The sequence below is a fragment of the Microcaecilia unicolor genome, chromosome 11 (genome assembly GCF_901765095.1).
Source record: "Microcaecilia unicolor chromosome 11, aMicUni1.1, whole genome shotgun sequence".
Lineage (NCBI taxonomy): Eukaryota > Metazoa > Chordata > Amphibia > Gymnophiona > Siphonopidae > Microcaecilia > Microcaecilia unicolor.
The window spans coordinates 170,311,429-170,328,846 of NC_044041.1; the positions used below are offsets into that span (position 1 = coordinate 170,311,429).

General features: G+C 42.7%; 1 protein-coding gene across 1 annotated transcript in view; it reads left to right on the top strand.

The window, feature by feature from the left end:
* Positions 1 to 540: 540 nt before the first annotated feature.
* ITPKC (inositol-trisphosphate 3-kinase C) overlaps positions 541 to 17,418 on the top strand; it is a 150,851-nt gene continuing 133,973 nt past the window's right edge. The window contains exon 1 of the mRNA XM_030217676.1: positions 541 to 608. The gene's annotated coding sequence lies outside the window, so the exon portion shown is untranslated. The remainder of the gene's footprint in view (positions 609 to 17,418) is intronic.

Below are 17,418 nucleotides of genomic sequence, written 5' to 3' on the forward strand. Positions count from 1 at the left end.
TAGGAATATAAGGGCATCTCTAGTGTTTAGCTTTAGCGTACACTTATGCTAAAAACTCTATTGTGCCTTTGTAAAAGGAAGCTTACCATATAGCTGAGGGACCAAGTGCAGATATATAGATAGGGGACAAAATGCATGATACAGTCAGTTGGGAAATTGGCTAAACTCAATGCAAGTTATTTTGTCTTCGTTGGGTTCTTGTTGTCACAGCCTGCAACAGAACCCCGGTTTTACCGGAGCTGATCGTGCTTTAAAATCTCTCATTCGGTTCAGGCGGGTAAATACCGCAGAAAAGAAAACCCGAGCACGCGCAGCGATCTATCGAAACAGTCGTTTTTTTTTACCTCACTTCTAAAAATGGTAGGAGGTGGAGACGAAGCTGGCTCAAACCCCACCCCCTAAGGAAAAGAAGGGCAGCGTTCGGCGGTCAGCAGCTCAAGCACCGCCCACGGCCCCAGCTATTGGTTGGCGGTGGGCGGGTGGGCGTAACCCAACACCCTCGCTTCTCTCTCTGAAGTGAGTGAGGTGGTCAGTCAATCAGGCGAGTCGGTAGTGTAGGTTTAGTGTGAGATATATGACGGCTGCCGGAGACTCTGGAGCTGCAGCTGGTGAGTGTCTCGGTGGGCAGGGGTGGGGGAGGGAAGGTTTCCCTAGTTAGGGTGTTTTCTTTCTCCCTCACCGTGGTTGTAGAAATAGCAAACGAATGCGTTTTCCGCACAGAATGCAAAGAAAAGACTCTCCAGACAAGAATGCGGGTTAAGGGAGCGTTGCCGTGCTAAGTTCTAACGAGAACGTGGGAAGGAGCGGCTGCTGCCTCTGTTACTTCCTCTCTGGTCAGTGGTAGCTGGTTGGTCAGCAAAGTAGGTGATAAGGCGAGTGACTTTATAACCTCTTCTATCCTCCTCTATATGTCTGTCTCTGCTCTCACCAGTTTACAACGGCTACCACATCTCTCTACTAGTTTTATTGGTATTGGCACAAGAGCCCCCACTTTATTTGAGGGTTCCTTTCCTTTCTAATTCCCCTTTGAATAAAAAGTTAATACTACTTTTTTTTAACCTCGATTACTGTTTGTAAGAATCTGTTCCCGGCTCCCCCTCCAAACCCCCACCTGCCTGTTGTGCTGGTGGTCTGTGCAGATCACACCTCTCCTCCATATGCACTTGTGTGAATTTAAACATTTTTAATTTAAACTGCCATTTATAGTCCATGTTTATTGGGTAAGGTTCGAGGTGGATTACGATAGATGCAAGATGACATAATATAAGGCAATGCAAAGGCCATATGTCTTTTTAGCACCAACATCATAAAAAAAGAAAAGAACTCAAGCTACCCAAATATTCCTCAACTCCTAATTATTTAAAAATAAATTAATATCCTAACATAATAACGGATGGAATATTTGAATATAAATCTCTTACTCGCTGAAGTTCATCATGTCATTTGGGGGTATGTTTACTAAGGTGTGTTAGTGTTCTTAATATGCCTGTAAATTTAAGGCATGTTAAAATGCTAACATGCCTATACATATCTATGGGCGCATTAGCGTTTCACACGTGTAAACCATTTACGAGCATTAAACATGTTTAACACACTTAAACCATTCACGCGCATTAAAAACACTAACGCGCCGCTTAGTAAACATACAACTTTGCCTTACCCCTCACTACCAATTATAATGTTCTAGTACATATTGAGGCTCATTTTCAAAGCACTTAGCCTCCCAAAGTTCCATAGAAACCTATGGAACTTAGCCTCCCAAAGTGCTTTGAAAATATGCCTCAATGTGTTGTCATTGCAAGTAGTATACCATGCCATACTTTGTATTGTTTGAATATTTTTACTGCTCTAGTTGCCTACTGCTTATGTTTGATCTATTCTTGCTGTACACAGCCTTGAGTGAATTCCTTCAAAAAGGTGATAAATCCAAATAATAAAATAAATATTCCTTTGGGATTTGTGCCGCATTCACTCTGGTTTGTGTTGCATTTGAGTGTTAGATATGGTAGTATTATGTTCTGCACATCTCCCCTTAGTTACTTGCATCTTGAAATCGTGTTTAGTACTGATAATTTTTTAGGATTGAAATATATTTATACTCTGAAAAGAATGTAATCAATTAATGTTTTGCTATGGAGTGAGCTATGTATTTAGTTTTCCTAGTACTGCTTTCTATACGCTGACTTAGGTCTCACCATAGCATTTGCAAGTTGATAATCACCAACATCTTACAGGGTAGTGCTTTATACAAACTGGAGGATGTAGAGTGCATGACTGGACACCCTGGGTTTGCTTAACTTTCATAGATTAAAACTTGTATGGGAATGGATGACATTCATATGTGTTAATTTACAAGCAGAGAGTATATGAACAAGCTTAAGAGAAGAGACGGCTGAGGGGAGAACATGATAGAGGTATATAAAATAATGAGTGGAGTGGAACAGGTGGATGTGAAGCGTCTGTTCATGCTTTCCAAAAATACTAGGACTAGGGGGCATGCGATGAAACTACAGTGTAGTAAATTTAAAACAAATTGGAGAAAAGGTTTTCTTCACCCAACGCGTAATTAAACTCTGGAATTCGTTGCCGGAGAACGTGGTGAAGGCGGTTAGCTTGGCAGAGTTTAAAAAGGGGTTAGACGGTTTCCTAAAGGACAAGTCCATAAACCGCTACTAAATGGACTTGGGAAAAATCCACAATTCCAGGAATAACATGTATAGAATGTTTGTATGTTTGGGAAGCTTGCCAGGTGCCCTTGGCCTGGATGGCCGCTGTCGTGGACAGGATGCTGGGCTCGATGGACCCTTGGTCTTTTCCCAGTGTGGCATTACTTATGTACTTATATAAGATCACGTGATTAATTGGTTTAAATGGGTTAAAACCTGCAATATGACTTTTCAGTTGAAATGCATTGGATTGAATACATGCTCTGAAACTGTGTCTAAAATAGCTTAATATTAATAGTATTGCAATGTCTACTGGGGTCAAAGTAACTTAAATAACTGCCAAAGTGCAGCTTACTATTTTTTCTGGGACCAGAATTGGTAAACGTGTGTGTGTGCGTAGCTTCAGGTCCCTCAATGGAAATGATTTTTTTAGTGGGATGAGAGTGGGCTGTTGCCTCCCCTCAGTTCGGCAGTTGATATCTCTTCTGGAGGTAAGGTTTTGGCTTGCTACAGAAGATGGTTTGAGAGCTCTGTATGTCTCCCTGTTTGTTCTTCATAATGAATGTGTGGGTGGATTGTATCATTTTGTAAATCTTGCACATAAGTGAGAGGACTTTTTTTTTTTTTAAGCAAGATGTTTGTCTCTCTTCTTTTTGTTAGAATGGCCTCAAGAAAGGTCTGAACATGCAGGCTTTAATTCTGCAAAATTCCTGAGCCTAGGCTGGCAGCAGGCCCGTTTCCTTCAGACAGGCCATAGCAGTTTACAAATAAAATGTACACAGAATAAGGAATAGAAATACAATAAAAGGAAAGTAACCCATTCATAAAACGCAAAAGCCATGCAGACAATTAGGCAGGTAACAATCTACAGTAAAAAAAAAAAAGACGTTAGTGGGAAGGTGTCCAGGGGTGGGGGGAAGGGGGAGACTTTTTGGGACCCTACAGAGCCTGACCGAACCCAGGATTTAATCTTTGACCAAATTGGCCACTCAGTTTCAGCAGAAACTGTAAATGAAACTGCTCCCTCTGACCATAAAAGCCTCCCTTCCAGCAGTGACTATTCTCCACCTTCCTGTTGACACCCATAAGCTGTCTCCAGGCCTACCTTAGTGAAGCCCTGGTGGTCTAGCTTCTTCTGTGGGGGCAGGAACGAACCCCACTCGTTTTTGCCCCAGGGCATTGCTCCAATCCAAATGGCTGCTGAGACTGACGCAGGAGGTCATGGCAGCCATTTTCTGATTGGAACCAGCACAGACAGAGGACTCGCTCCTGCCCGTGTTGGTTGCAATTGCAAAATGGCTGCCAAGACCTCCTGCAAAAGTCTCAACAGTCATTTGGATTGGAACAGTGCCCTGGGGCAAGAACGAGTGGGATCTGTTCATGCCCTTGAAGATGCCACTAGACCACCAGGGCTTCAGTAAGGCTCTGCCCGGGGAGGACCTATGGGTGATCGTTCAGGAAAGGGGGAGTGGGAGAGCAATTGGGGGGGGGGGGGGGTTCAGTTCAGCAGAAAATGCACAGATATTTTCGACCGAAACCCGAACCTGGATTTCGGGTCGGTTCCAAAACCGAAATTTGGGCTGCTTATGTACAGCTACTGTCACATCTGGGTATGTTCCAGGAGTGTGCTCTTATTTGAACTGAGGGCCCATAACCTTTTCCCTGGTTTTAGTGTATTGCTAAAAATTGGTGGGGGAACCCCAGAAAAAAGCTTGCCATTGAAAAAATAGCCTTCTGATGCTTTTTAGATTGTGGTTTTGGTATTCCAAACATCATCCTGCTCCCAGCTGATGGCTTAGCTATAATGCTTTGCAGCTCCATGTAGGAGGTTTGGGTTTGATTCCCATGCCTGGTGTCACAAAACACCTAGCCACCCACCTGGGTCTATCCCCAGCACAGCTCAGGTCCGTCTGCACCTGCTGCTTGTGCTCTACACTAGCACCTTCCTTCCACCGACTGGATCTCAAGTATTCCCCAGTGATTACTGGGGCCACACTCCCAGTGGTCTCACAGTTCCTAGGAAGCACTCACAGACCCTACCCAAACCACCAGGATTCTTAGTCTAGACAAGCAGAGGCAGTTAAACTAAAAATGTTTGTCATGAAAAAAATGAGAGCAATGAACAGAAAAGGTGCAATTAGCAAACTGAGACAAGTAACTGAAATATGGATCAATCAGAGCCCAGAACAATAAGTTTTAAAAGTAGCTGGCCCACCCCTCCGAAGGGACACCACCTTGTAGAGGTGGAGGGGCTTGTGTGTTTCAATGACTTAGAGGGCTATGCTGAAGGGTTACCCATATCAGACAGGCCTCTGAGGAGAAACCAGACAAAGAGTGTCCCAAACTGGGAGAGTGGTAAGATGGTGACCTGAAGTTCGTATGCCCAGCGGCCCAGCTGCCCTCTGAAGTTTCATCTTCTTTACGTAAATTTCCTCTCTGCAATTACAGTTACCTTAACTGAGAGGAAGGGGACAACTGGCGGTCAGCCGCCGATGGGCAGCGTTTTATCCCCTGAGCAGCAAGTGTGGGACCGCTGCGCAACGAACTGCCCACAGATGAAAGGGTTGGCGAGTCCTTTGATTAGCGCCGGCGAAGGAGCGTCGACACTCTTGGACCTGGAAAAAACAACTCCATCACTCCCGAATTATTCAACCACCATGTCCAAAGGAGTGGAGGAGTGAGTTAGAGGTATATGCTGAAACGGAGGATGTTTACAGCAGAACCCGAATCGGCGGAACCACTCCTAAACACCTATGAGAAATCAACTTGGAGTTTTTGGCTCCCGTGGAGGTTACATTGAATACCATCTGGAAGGCGCTTCGGGACCTAACGGTGGCAGTAAATAATTTTGTTTCAGATATAATTTTATTAGAGTTACATGGACAATTCAACTGAACCCTTTGGGAGTAAAAAATTGATATAACAAATGATTCTACTTGAGCAAGAAGTGGTTATGATAATAAACAAGAACTTTTGAATAATAAAATGAATATTATAGATGATTAATATCGAGATTATTGTCTTTCCCAGAGTTCCGGGTATGACTCCTAAAGTTTTCCTCAGAAATATTTCCTCAAATTATTACTTTAAAAGGAGTGAAGCCTGTGAAAACTTGGATTACTTTAATCAGTGGGATTTGAATTAGAGACTTAAGTATATGTATTGTTAAATAAGTTCTGGTTTTTAAAAGAGAGAGAATCTAATCAGATGTATTATTTCTAACTAATATTGGACAATAAGTATGTTTTTCAATTAAATGATTTGACTGTACACCGTATTGGCCTTGAAGAAGCCAACCAGATGATCAATGTGGAATTAGACGAGTAATATCTGGGGATAATCAGGTTAATACCATGTTTTTTTTTCTGTTTACTGTTTAATTGATCTTCTTATCTTGTTTCACTCTCCCTATTTAGTAGTCTAAGGAAGAGAATAGAATTACCTGACTGAAATAATTCTTGCATATTACTTTCTCTGTATTTCCAGCAAGTTGTTTTATCGCTTGTAAAAATTTAAATGGTTATAAATTTAAAAAAAAAAAAAAAAGTAGCTGGCCCAGGGGCGTAGCCAGACCTTGGCTGGAGAGGGGGGGGGGTCCAGAGCCCATGGTGGGGGGAGGGGCACATTTTAGCCCTCAACCCCCCCCCTGCTGCCGCTGCTCCCCCATCACTTTTGACCCTCCCCCCAAGCCACAAGGTACCTTTGCTGGCGGGGGTCCCCAACCCCCACCAGCCGAAGTCTTGTTCAGCGCCAGTCTCTGGCGCATTCGCTGATCTGTGCTGCTGTCTTCTTGAGTCCAGGACTAAATCTGTGGGGGCCCATGCCCCCGTGGCCCCACCTTGCTATGCCCCTGAGCTGGCCACAACACTGCAGGTTAACTCTTATCTGTGTTAACTAAAGAAGGAGCAGTCATTTCTCTGTAACAGCTTTAAACATAAACATGCACCACCTGCTGGCCAGACTAGAGAAATACACTTCAAGAAATAATCAATACAGTTTTACAGGCTTAAAACCCACTGTTTTGTCACACCTGGCTTCTGCTGCTTTGGTTAGCAGAATCAAGTCATAAGACTATAACTGTCTAGTCACACTTATTGTCTTATGCAACTGGTGTTAGTCTTTGTGTGTATCGCACACACACAAGACTAACACCAGTTGTATCGTTTCTGATTTCCTGAGCCGGTACGTCAAGCTCCATCTCTGGCCGTGTTCAAATCTAAGCTAAAAGCCCACCTTTTTGATGCTGCTTTTAACTCCTAACCCTTATTCACTTTGTTCAGAACCCTTATTTTATCATCCTCACTTTAATATTCCCTTATCTCTTGTTTGTTCTGTCTGTCCTCATTGAGATTGTAAGCTCTGTCGAGCAGGGACTGTCTCTTCATGTTAAAGTGTACAGCGCTGCGTACGTCTAGTAGCGCTTTAGAAATAAGTAGTAGTAGTAGTGATTTCATATGTAATCTTCCTTAAGTTGGTCACCCTTATTTCTATCTTATTTGTCTCTATGTTCCATCTCTGCTTATACCCTGTGCTGTCTGTTAAGATGTTTCAATGTGTAGTATTTGAATGTTTGCTGCTGTAATTATCCATTGCCTGTGTTTCTTGTATTGTTGTACACTGCTTTGTGTGAATTTCTTCAAAAAGGCGAAAAAATCCAAATAAGTATAAGGTGCCATGTGGGTCAGACCAAAGGTCCATCAATCCAGCATCCTGTCTGATGGGAATCGGTTCAGCTCACAAGTATCTGGCAAGCTCCAAAAGAGTAGCACTATCTGTTGTTCAATCCCAGGAACAAGGGATGGCTTTCCCACGTCTACGTGGCCGCTAATGATTTATTGATCTTTTCTTTAATAACTTTCCCAAACATATATCTGTAGACCTGGTTGACCACATCTTGCAATAAATTCCATAGCTTAATTTTTCATGGAATTAAAAACAAAACAAAAAAAAACCAACAACAAAAAAACACTTCTCTGATGTGTTTAAATCCGCTGTCTATTAGTATCGTGGAAAAGATAAACAGCTATTCCTTATTTACGTTTTCTACTGTCCTCATGATTTTCTAGACCTCTTCTTAAGCGTCTCTTATCAAAGCTGAAGAGTGCTTCATTATTTTTGTTATCCTCTGAACCTTTCTTTCTAGTTGTGTGATCCTTTTTAGAGATGTGATCAAAGCTGAAGAGTGCTTCATTATTTTTGTTATCCTCTGAACCTTTCTTTCTAGTTGTGTGATCCTTTTTAGAGATGTGATCAAAGCTGCACACACTACTATCAGTGCAGTTGCAGCATGGATCTAAACAGAAGGGTTATCTGTTTTGTTCTCCATTAATCATTGCATTCTATTTGCTTTTTGGCAGCCACAGCACACTAGGCTTAAAATTTAAACAAAATTATTCATGATGAGCCTCAAGATCTGATCGATAACTCTTAACATGGAACACATTTTGTACCTGGAAGTTGAGATTATTTTTCTCTATGTTCATCACTTTGCACTTGGCTACATTTTATTTATTCTTTGTTAGATGCCCAGTCTTCTTGTCTGACAAGATCTTTGTGCAATTCCTCACAATCCTGTGCTTTAACAATTTAGTGTTATTTGATCTAATGACCCTCATTGCTCCCTATTCCAGATTTGTTATAAATATGTTAAAAATAACGGATTCCAGTACTAATCCTTGGGGCACTCTACTGTTTACCTTCTCCACTGAGAAAACTGACAATTTATTCCTGCTCTGTTTCCTATTGGTTTTCAAGGCTTGCTAGGGCATTGCATTCTATCGCATGACTCTGCTCGCTTGGGCAAGATTCTATAGGAAGATGCTGTCTATGCCTCTCTTTATGATAGGCTGCTATCACAGGGAGTCTGACAAACAGCAATGAACTCGGCCTTGGTTATGACCAGAGTCTGTAGTCCTCTGGAGCATACTTTAAGACTTGTCTTTAAGAAGGATAGCTCAGAAACAGAACACTTTCAACACAGATGCTTAGGGTCTTGAATACTGAACCTCTTCTCACTTAGGGTGTCTTTGTCTACCACCCCCCCCCCCCCCCACCCTTCAGGCTCTCCTTTGGGCAGGAGTCTCTTTAAGCAATCATGAGTTCTGGTACTTCTTTAAACCCTTAGGCTATTTGGGCAACAAAACAACCTTGTCGAGGAGGCGCTTGGTGATATGCAAATTAGGCCTTCCTCCTGGGCCCAGTCTTAGGCAAATCAGCCAGCACAGCCCCCTTCCAACCAAGACTGCGGGGTACCTCGCCCATGAATATAGCTTTCTTTCATCAATCAATATTGAACTGAGCCCCTCTTAGTAGATTGTCGGGGTATGTGTTAGGGTCCTGTCCTCCACCCCAAGGCTGTTAGTCCAAGTCACAAACTAACACAGTGTTTTCTTCACACTGCCTCTAACATCAACACATTGGAAACACTCCTCTTCGTTAAAGTCATTAAGGTAAGTACCTTTCTGTTGCATGTTCAGTTTCCCTGGCTTCTCCTTCGGGGTCTTTGTCCTGGGGGTTCTCAGCCTGCTCTGGCCAGCCTCTCTTCCAGTTTTCCTGGCTCCTTGGGATTCTCAGCCCATTCTGGTAAGCCTCTCAGGTTACAGGTAGGACCAGGACCTCAACCTTTGGGCTCCCTTCACTACTGACTTCTGCCTCCTAGGGAGTGTTTTTATGGTGCTTCTAATATAATTTTTTAAGTGAATTTTTTAAGTGAATAATATAAAACAGTTGGTATCCTCATCCATTCTCCTCACTTTTTTGTTTCATCTTCACGGTGTCGTGAGGATTTTTTACCTCCTTCTTTGCCTTCGCTTCTAATACCTAACCTCACCTTTTTGGGCCACCTCCTCCTAATTCCAGATGGGTCCAGAAGTTTCATAGACTGGGCTTTCTTCCTAAAAGGGAAATACCTCCCTTCAGGCTCTCCTACCCGTAACCTAAAAAGGGCAAGACCACTTCCTACACCTACACCTTAGGCTGTCGTATGTATTAAGATATAAATAATGATATAAAGGAACAAACTTTTTCCAAGTATAGGCTATAGAACCAGAGGACATAAAATGAAACTGCAAAGGGGGAAACTGAGAAGCAGCTTTAGGAAATACCACTTCATGGATAGGATGGTGGATGCCTGCAGTGCCCCTTCATGGGAGGTGGAGGTGTTGGGGATGAAAATAGTGAAGGAATTAAAAAAAAAAAAGGCACAAAATATACACAGAGGATGGAATGAAAGTATAGAATATTTCCACACAAGAAAAGCATGGGAGGGGGGATTACCTGCATGGAGTGGCAGGTGCAACCCTGGCCACCCTTCTGGGCAGACTAGATGAACCATAATGGTCTTTACTGTATTCTATAACAATGTGAGTTAATGCTAGGAATGCTCCTGTTCCACCCATGACCCTCCCATTTTCGCACCCACTTTTTGAACGTGTGTAAAATTTAAGTGCATATATTCCAATTAAATTTAGTTGCAATAATTTTTGGCTAAGCCAGTTATTGGTGCTAATTAGCTTGCTATTCAATTAATTGTGCTGCTATTTTTAACAACTTTTATAGAGTTAGTGTTTAGCATTTCTCTTTTATTTTAGTTGTTTGGGGAGGGTGAGGCATTGGTTACTGAGGTCTAAAAACAGTCTTGCCCTCAGTATTTTTCAGCAGAGCCTGGCGCTTCTTACACACAGATGTTTTTCTATCACTCATCCCAGGGCTTCGTACTAATCATAGACCTGTTGCCCGATAAGTTTCCTCTGTGTATTTATCATGACCTGCTCTCAGATCATGGTGTGAAAACTGGTTCCAGAGCGTCTTGCAAGTTTCCATTGACTTGTAATGATTAACTGGTTTGAGTAGGAGTATTTTATCTTTGCACTAACTGGTTTGGTATTTTCACTTTTTGTCATTTATGCATTTTCATCCATATAAAGCCATTGTCTGCCTTGTGTTAATTCAGAGCAAAGCACGTTTTATGTTAAATATGTTTATTGAAGTCCCCAAACAAAATAAAACACAGCAATAACACATTTGCAATAGAACCAAACAATATACACACCCATCAATGTGACAACAAGGAATTTTGTTAAATGCCCTCCTCCCCATCCCACTATGACCACATGTATAAAAAGCACATTTTAAATGGTTTATAGTCTTTGAAGTATGGAGTACAGCGCCCCCCCCCCTCCCCAAGCCAACTGCATGAATTGTCATACCACTTTCTACTGTGCATTCCCAAAATAATAATGGGTAAAATTTTAACAAATGTATTTTTAAACCAGTATTGTCTTCACGCCTCCTGTCTCCCAAAAATATTTTGACTTTTTTTTTTCTTAAGTTTAGAGAACTTAAATAAATTCTTTGCAAAATTGCTGCCTTTCTTAGCACATATTTTGTAAACCAAGCTATGGAAAGGTCTTGAGCTATTTCTTCTACCTGTTGTGTCTGCTTCCCATTAGACAATTTAAAGATGTTTTCTTTTATCTTGAATATAAAGTTGGAATGGCCTAATTCCCAAATCCCTTTGAGTAAGGGGCAAATTGTTACATACCGATATTTACGTAACCCTGGCAGCGCTATAGAAATGCTTAGTAGTAGTAGTATTAGTGTATAATGTGATGTTATTAGCCTATTGTATTTCATTATGGTACTTGGTAGTTCAGTGTTTTCCAGCCTTTAATCCAGTATGATCCCATTTTCTAGATTTTGAAGATCTAGACATTTGGCACGAGGACCAAAGCAAAATAGAAGATTTCTCTCTTCCCTCGCCTAGTCAACCAGCGGTCAAACGGCGTCTGAGTCAATATTCACTGGCAGAACCCAGCTCTTTAAAGGATAGTCTAACAGGAAGCCCATGTGTAGGATAGGATGGATTGCATGAGCCATGCTAACTGCCACTGCCAGTTGTGTATTCAGGTGGAGGTCTGCAGGAACAGTAGGTCCATATTTGGGGGGTGGGGGCAACAGCCCTGTTTTGTGTGACCCTCTTTGGCAAGCATGTCTCTAGTTCATCTGGAAAGCAACAGCAATACTACATATGGCACTGTAAATATATGCTGTTTGCTTGGCTTCTTGGTCTCCTTTTTTGTTTTCACAGGTCTTTGTTCTTAAGTCACTCCTCCATTGTTAAGCGCTTGAAAGTAAACCATATCTGCAGTGTAGTACTCCACAGTATTTCCGAAATATATGGAAAAATCCAGTATTCCTTTTTCCCTCCGCAAAGTTATAAACAAAAACAAATATAGCTTTATCTAAATAGTTTGTTACTCCTTGTCATCCACCATTTTCAGCAGACGTAGTCATATTTGGAAGATTGAGCTAAAATACAGCATGTATTCTTGGCAGTCCTAAATGAAGATGCGGTGTACGTTTCTTGAACCAGTCTGATTAAAAAATAGCTGTTCAGGGGCATTCAGACAGTAACAGCTCAGTAAATGTTGTGTTTGAGCGTGAATAAGTTTTTCCAGGACAGCTTACAGGTCTATTATTCAACATTAATAACTCATAAACTGGACTTTCTGTAAAACACTTAGGCAGGGTGCAGCATGGACTTTGCTGCATCGGAAGCAGTTTGTCTTAGTCACCAAGACTGGATTACTCCAGCAGTCAAAGCTAAGACATGAGCACATTCATGTTTGCCAGTGGAAAAACCTGCTGCTTTCTTTCTACTTCAAAGAGAAACCAGGCCTTTAGAAGTTCAAAATGTTGCCTTCACTTTCTGTTCACTTTGACATGATTTATCCTCTGTTATTGGTAAGGGAAAATCTAGTATTATCCTGCATAATTCACCCTCCTCATCTCTGGATGATTTGTATATTGGTACAGTGAAGTAGTGGGGGGGGGAGGCTGTGAATGGCTTCATAAACTTCTGGACAAGAACTGAAAACTAAGCATGTAATATTTTTTTTATTAATATAGATACATCGAAATGTAATATGACTTATACTTAGCTACAAAACTCCGTTAATCTCGCAGCTGAGAATATTGAGATGTTTGTTGCTGATGGTATATGGAACTGTAGTGATGTGTAATAGCTTTTGCCAACTTCTGATTTCCCCTATTGTTGCATTGGGTCGCTGGACAACCGAGGGGTAAAAGGGGCAATCAAGGTGACAATGACGTAGCGGAGAGATTGAATGAATTATTTGGTTCGGTCTTCACCGAGGAAGATTTGGGTGGGATACCGGTGTTGGAAATGGTATTTCAAGTGGACGAGTCAGAGAAACTTACTGAATTCACAGTAGGCCTGGAGGGCATAATGGGGCAGTTCAGCAAACTGAAGAGTAGCAAATCTCCTGGACCGGATGGTATACATCCTAGAGTACTGATAGAACTGAAAAACGAGCTTGCGGAGCTTCTGTTAGTGATATGCAATTTATCCTTAAAATCGGGCGTGGTACCGGAAGATTGGAGGGTGGCCAATGTAACGCCGATTAAAAAAAAAAAAAAAAAAAAAAAAGGTTCCAGGGGAGATCCGGGAAATTATAGACCGGTGAGTCTGACGTCGGTGCAAGGGAAAATGGTAGAGGCTATTATTAAAAACAAAATTACAGAGCACATCCAAGGACATGGATTACTGAGACCAAGTCAGCACGGCTTTAGTGTGGGGAAATCTTGCCTGACATAAGTACATAAGTACCTGTCACGTCTATGGCCGTGCCCACCCTCATACTTACCCTGTTTCTGGGAGTCAGTGGCTGTGCTGGCTTCTGCTTGTCTCTGTGTCTGTCTGTTTCTCTCTGGCTCTGTGGGCTATGCCTCTTCCAAGATGGCTGCCGACGTCCTCTATGCCAGTATCCAAGATGGCTCCCGCTGTTCCTTCCTGTGGGCTGACTTCTCTGTGTGTCAAGCCTCTGTTTGGATGCAAGGTGATTGCTGCAGCTGTGCCTCTGGTGTGGAAGGGCTTTATTAATCACTTAGAGACTACAGCCCTTGGCTTTGCATTTTGTCTAAGGGCCCTGGTATGTAGAGTGCTCTGTACACTGCTACATTGTTTGCTCTGTGTGAGTTTCTATGTTTTGACTAGCTAGCTTGGGCACAGCTTTGCTTGTTAGCCTGTGTACAGCTTTGTTAGTTCTCTGTGTATGTTCCTGGTGTTTGACTTGTTAGCTTGGGCACAGCTTTGCTTGTTAGCCTGTGTACAGCTTTACTAGTTTTCCTGAGATTGCTCTGTGTATGTTCCTAGTGTTTGACTAGCTAGCTTGGGCACAGCTTTGTTTGTTAGCTTGTGTACAGCTTTACTAGTTCTCCTGAGTTTGCTCTGTGTATGTTCCTGGTGTATGACTTGTTAGCTTGGGCACAGCTTGTTTGTTAGCCTGTGTACAGCTTTACTAGTTCTCCCTGAGATTGCTCTGTGTATGTTCCTGGTGTATGACTTGTTAGCTTGGGCACAGCTTTGTTTGTTAGCCTGTGTACAGCTTTACTAGTTCTCCTGAGATTGCTCTGTGTATGTTCCTAGTGTATGACTTGTTAGCTTGGGCACAGCTTTGCTTTGGTCAGCCTGTGTACAGCTTTCCTGTGTTTGCTTAGAGTATGTTTCTTGTGTACGACTGGTTTGCTTGGCATAGCTTTCCTATTAGCTTGTGTACAGTTTACTAGTCTTCTTGTGTTTAGCCTGCTGGTTTTCCGTGTGTGTTTCTTTTGCTTCTGGAGCTTCAGCCTTGTTCAGTCTGTTGCCAGTACTCCTTGATACTGAAGCTCCAGCCTTAGTCTTGTTCCTTGAACCTGACCATTGCTTTAAAACCTGCCTACTTTCGGAACCCGGACATTCCCTGCCTGTCTTCCTTGCTTTCGCCTAGGTGCCTGGGGGCACTCCTGGATCCTCATTCCTGCTGTTCCTGCTTGCAAGTTCCAGTTCGGTTTTTCCTGTAAGTCCTGCTGGCTGCCCGAACCTGAGGGCTCTACCCTCGGGGAAAGGTGGTTAAGCGTGGTTGAAGCCTAGGTCCAGTGTGTTCCAGTCCAGCAGGTTCTGGTCCCGTGGGTTCCGCTCCAGTGTGTTCCAGTCCAGCGGGTTTGAACTCCTGTATGTTCCAGTCCAGTGGGGCCACTCCAGTGTGTTCCAGTCCCAGCGGGCCCCACTCAGTGCGCACCGTCCGGTGCGTTCCAGTTCCGTGTATTCCTGTGTAGAACTCCAGTCCGCGGTTCCGGTCCAGTCTTGTCTCATCTCTACCTTGAAGGTGATCTTGCCTGCCACTGCCGCTCCACGGTAGTGGCCCAAGGACTCACGAAACCAGTGCTCCCGGGGAAGAAGCCTGACAGTATGCCCAAGGTCCTCGAGCACCGCGACAGTACCGCCATACTGGGAAAAGACCAAGGGTCCATCAAGCCCAGCATCCGGTCTCCGACAGCGGCCAATCCAGGCTTCAAGAACCCGGCAACCCCCCCCCCCCCCCTCCAAAAAAAAAAAAAAAAAAAAAAAAATTAATAATGATCAATGGACTTTTCCCTCAGGAATCTGTCCAAACCCCCTTTAAATTCTGTAAGGCCAGCTGCTGTCACTACATTCTCTGGCAACGAGTTCCAGAGTCTTAACTACACACTGAGTAAAGAAAACTTTCTCCTGTTTGTTTAAATCTGCCATATTCTAGCTTCATCTTGTGCCCCCTGGTTTTGTTGTTGTTTGAAAGTGTAAACAAACGCTTCACATCTGTCCGCTCTAATCCGATCATTATCTTGTAGACTTCTATCATATCACCCCTCAGCCGCCTTTTCTCCAAGCTGAAGAGCCCTAACCTTCTCAGCCTTTCCTCATAGGGAAGTCGTTCCATTCCTTTTATCATTTTCGTCGCCCTTCTCTGCACCTTTTCTAATTCCTTTATATCTTTTTTGAGATGCGGCGACCAGAATTGGACACAATACTCGAGGTGCGGTCGCACCATGGAGTGATACAACGGCATTATAACATCCTCGTGTTTGTTTTCCATCCCTTACTAATAATACTCAACATTCTGTGCGCTTTCTTAGCCGCCACAGCACGCTTTGAAGGAGTAAACAAACATGTGGACAAAGGGGAGCCGGTTGATATTGTGTATCTGGATTTTCAAAAGGCGTTTAATAAGGTACCTCATGAAAGGCTACAGAGGAAATGGGAGGGTCATGGGATAGGAGGGAATGTCCTATTGTGGATTAAAAACTGGTTGAAGGATAGGAAACAGAGAGTGGGGTTAGATGGGCAGTATTCACAATGGAGAAGGGTAGTTAGTGGGGTTCCTCAGGGGTCAGTGCTAGGACCGCTGCTTTTTAATATATTTATAAATGATTTAGAGATGGAATAACCAGCGAGGTAATTAAATTTGCTGATGACACAAAGTTATTCAAAGTCGTTAACTCGCGAGAGGATTGTGAAAATTACAGAAGGACCTTACGAGACTGGGAGACTGGGCGGCTAAATGGCAGATGACGTTTAATGTGAACAGGTGCAAGGTGATGTATGTAGGGGAAAAAAGAACCCAAATTATAGCTACGTCATGCAAGGTTCCACGTTAGGAGTTACGGACCAAGAAAGGGATCGGGGTGTCGTCGTCGATAATACACTGAAACCTTCTGCTCAGTGTGCTGCTGCGGCTAGGAAAGCGAATAGAATGTTGGGCGTTATTAGGAAAGGTATGGAGACAGATGTGAGGATGTTATAATGCCGTTGTATCGCTCCATGGTGCGACCGCACCTTGAGTATTGTGTTCAATTTCTGGTCTCCGCATCTCAAGAAAGATATAGTAGAACTGGAAAATGTGCAGCGAAGGGCGACAAAAATGATAGCGGGGATGGGATGACTTCCCTATGAAGAAAGACTAAGGAGGCTAGGGCTTTTCAGCTTGGAGAAGAGATGGCTGAGGGGAGATGACATAGAGGTATATAAAATAATGAGTGGAGTGGAACAGGTGGATGTGAAGCGTCTGATCATGCTTTCCAAAAATACTAGGACTAGGGGGCATGCGATGAAACTACAGTGTAGTAAATTTAAAACAAATAGGAGAAAATTTTTCCTTCACCCAACGCATAATTAAACTCTAGAATTCATTGCCGGAGAACGTAGTGAAGGCAGTTAGCTTAAGAGAGTTTAAAAGGGGTTGGACGGTTTTCCTAAAGTACAAGTCCATAGACCGCTACTAAATGGACTTGGGAAAAATCCACAATTTCAGGAATAACTTGTATAAAATGTTTGTACGTTTGGGTAGCTTGCCAGGTGCCCTTGACCTGGATGGCCGCTGTCGGGGACAGGATGCTGGCTCGATGGACCTTTGGTCTTTTCCCAGTATGGCATTACTTAGGTACTTATGTCACAGTGAATGGTTCCAATATTTTAAACAAAAATTAGACAACTTTGTCTAATGATTATATTTCAACATTTTATTGATGAAGACAAAATTAACCACATCCAATATGTGGTTTAACCATAAAACCATCATCAAACTTTCAAAATAGAATACAATAATAAGTCCATCATCAATCTTTTGACCTTTTCTCCCATCCCCCTAACCCTCCCTCCTCCCCTCTGCTTTAATAATAACAGTTTTTATTGATGATAATCAATACAAACATATTCTCGACAGTAACCATACTTCCCTCTCTATCTCACCTCATACATTAGTAGAGTTTAACTCGTATAGACAGTCATCATTTTATACCCTACATATCCCCATCCTTATCTGTTCATCTTCATACATTTTGTTCTAAATATTCACACATATTCACGATGCAAAACAAACACAAGTCCCTTCCAAAGTAACACGTTAGAACATAACTCTTTAATATTATCACTGTT